The sequence below is a fragment of the Macrobrachium nipponense genome, chromosome 32, assembly GCF_015104395.2.
Source record: "Macrobrachium nipponense isolate FS-2020 chromosome 32, ASM1510439v2, whole genome shotgun sequence".
Lineage (NCBI taxonomy): Eukaryota > Metazoa > Arthropoda > Malacostraca > Decapoda > Palaemonidae > Macrobrachium > Macrobrachium nipponense.
The window spans coordinates 28876543-28879042 of NC_061094.1; the positions used below are offsets into that span (position 1 = coordinate 28876543).

A 2500-nucleotide genomic window follows, 5' to 3' on the forward strand; every position below is an offset into this window, starting at 1 on the left:
CTACAACTACTGTGCAGAGTCAGGGGAAACTATGTTTCCCGCTGCTACTGCTGAAAATTTTAATGATTCCAAGGACTTCAGGTAATGACGTTTGAAGACTGTCGGTGATTTCAATCCAGTATATTTCTTAAGATCCTCAAAATTCATATGCTGGAAATAATTAATCGAAGTAGCTACTGCCCTGATATCATGTGCTTTTGGGAATGATTCAGGGTTGGCTTGTTTAATGAAGTAAAGGATCTGCTGTCTGATTCCTTTAACTGATAAGGTGCCACCTCTTTCCCTCATAAAAAGAGGGCCTGAGGATCTAGAGGATGTCCGAGACAGAAAGGCTCTTAAGGTCAATACTGGACAAAGGGAGGGATCTTGGGGAAGAGGAATGACTTTCCAAGGTGCCCACCTTGCTAGAGGATCCTCATTTTTAGCTAAGAAACTGCGATCCGGGGAAAGCAAAACTTCTCCTGAAGGGAGAAATTCTATATGACCCGTATCTCTGGATAGAGCCGACAGTTCTGAAATTCTGGCCCCTGAGGCCAGGCTTAATAAGAATAACGTCTTTCTAAGTAGCATTATAAATGTGCAAGACGAGTTGTCAGTGTCCGAGGCTAGTTTGAGGACGTCATTTAAAAACCATGAAACTGAAGTAGGCCATTCCGAAGGTCTAAGTCTAGCACAGGTTTTGGGAATAGACGTAAAGTAGGATTCTGTTAAGTCTATTTGAAAACCCAACTGAAAGATTTTCTTCAAAGCTGATTTATTAGTGGTAATTGTGCTAGCTGCTAGGCTTTTTTCAAACAAAGACCTAAAAAAGGATATGGCTAAGTTAATTGTCATGGTTGTAGTGTCCGTTTCCTTCAGGAAAGATGCCAACTTTTTGACGGCAGAGTCATACTGTCTTATAGTTGATTCCCTCTTATCTGATTCTAGGAAGAGGATGTTTTGGGGATCAATATTAGCATCTTTTTTAGCCGCAAACTTCATGAAGTCCATAAAGTTAGGGTCTGGAGAATTCTTGAGGAAGCGAACACAGTCCTCATTTGTACTGATTGCGATAGCTTGGGGTTGGGAATCCATTGAGGTTGGAGACCCAACTCCAGAAGCAGGGGGTACCAGTTGCTCTTTGGCCAATCTGGAGCAATCAGGGCTATTTGACCTTTGAAAGTCCTCAGTTTGCTCAGAACTTTCAAGAGAAGATTCACTGGAGGAAAGATATAGATCTTTCTCCACTGATTCCAATCTATCGACAAGGCGTCCGTGGCATAAGCCAGAGGGTCCAGGTTGGGGGCCACATAGCAAGGGAGCTTGTGGTTCGCTTGTGAGGCGAATAGATCTACCTGGAGACCTGGTACACTCCGGCATATCCACTGGAACGACTTGACGTCTAGAGACCATTCTGATTCCAGAGGGGCTGAACGGGACAGGGCGTCCGCTATAACATTCCTTACCCCTGCCAAGTGGGTGGATGATAGGTGCCATTTGTACTTGTTCGCTAGAGCGAAAATGGCTTTCATGACATGGTTCACGTGTTTGGATTTGGATCCTCCCCTGTTGATGCAGATGATAGTATGCGTCTGTAAGATCGATAGAGGTGGTGACGGCATTTTGAACTTGTCGCAGCGAATGAAAGAGTTTAGCTGGGACAAGTCTAAGATTACTCTTCTTTTTGATGAGCCTTTCTTTGGCATGCTGAACAAGCGCCCTTGAAATTTTAGATGCTTGTCTCTCGCCACAGCTCCTTTCTGAAGGAGCTCCTCCGCATAATCTGTCAACTCCTTTGACGGCACTTGGAGAAAAGATTTGTTTTGTGGGGGATCTTTGATCCAACTCCAACCTAATCCCTTGGACACGATGCTCTGTGCCCATTTGCTGAACCCCCACCTGTGACGGAAGAACAACAGCCTCCCTCCTACCTGGGGAGCCTCACTGCTGCTGTGCGGGATGACCTCCACGTCCTCCTCTGAAGTGCTTACCCCTGCTTGCAGCCCTTCCCGAACCTCGTTGACGAAAGTTGCCTCTCGCCCTGCTTCCCCTCGAGAACCTATTAAAGGTAGGGAATGCCTGGTTTTCATACATGGAGTTGAAAGCCGGCGAGACGGTGTACGAGGTTGAGGGCTGGTTCTGAGGGGATAGCAAGAGGGCTGGTTCTGCTTCAATGTCAAAGGCTGACCTGGTTGGGTAACTGGAACGGCCTGGACAAAGTGCTGCTGTTGCTGGTGTTTCTGGTATGGCTGAGATCTGAACAGGTCCGCACCCCACATGTTGGAAGCAAGAAGCCTATTCGGTTCGTGTTGAATGGTGGCTTCTTGCAACACATGCTTACGACAGTTTCTCCTAACCGTGAAGAAGTCGAAAGCGTCTGCCTGGACCGACTGAAGTTGAGACTTAGCGAGGATCTTGAACAAAGGCTCCGTCGCGTATGAGAGAGCAGCCATCTCCGTAATGACTAGGGAGTTAAGTGATCTCCCTAGCCTAGTCCGTGCATCAAATTCTGCCTGAATAA

The 2500-nt window shown here is 46.7% G+C and overlaps 1 protein-coding gene across 3 annotated transcripts in view; it reads left to right on the forward strand.

Annotated features, from left to right (window-relative positions):
• Nucleotides 1-2500, forward strand: part of LOC135207292 (uncharacterized) — a 404100-nt gene that overhangs the window by 313801 nt on the left and 87799 nt on the right. The gene's annotated exons all lie outside the window — the stretch shown is intronic.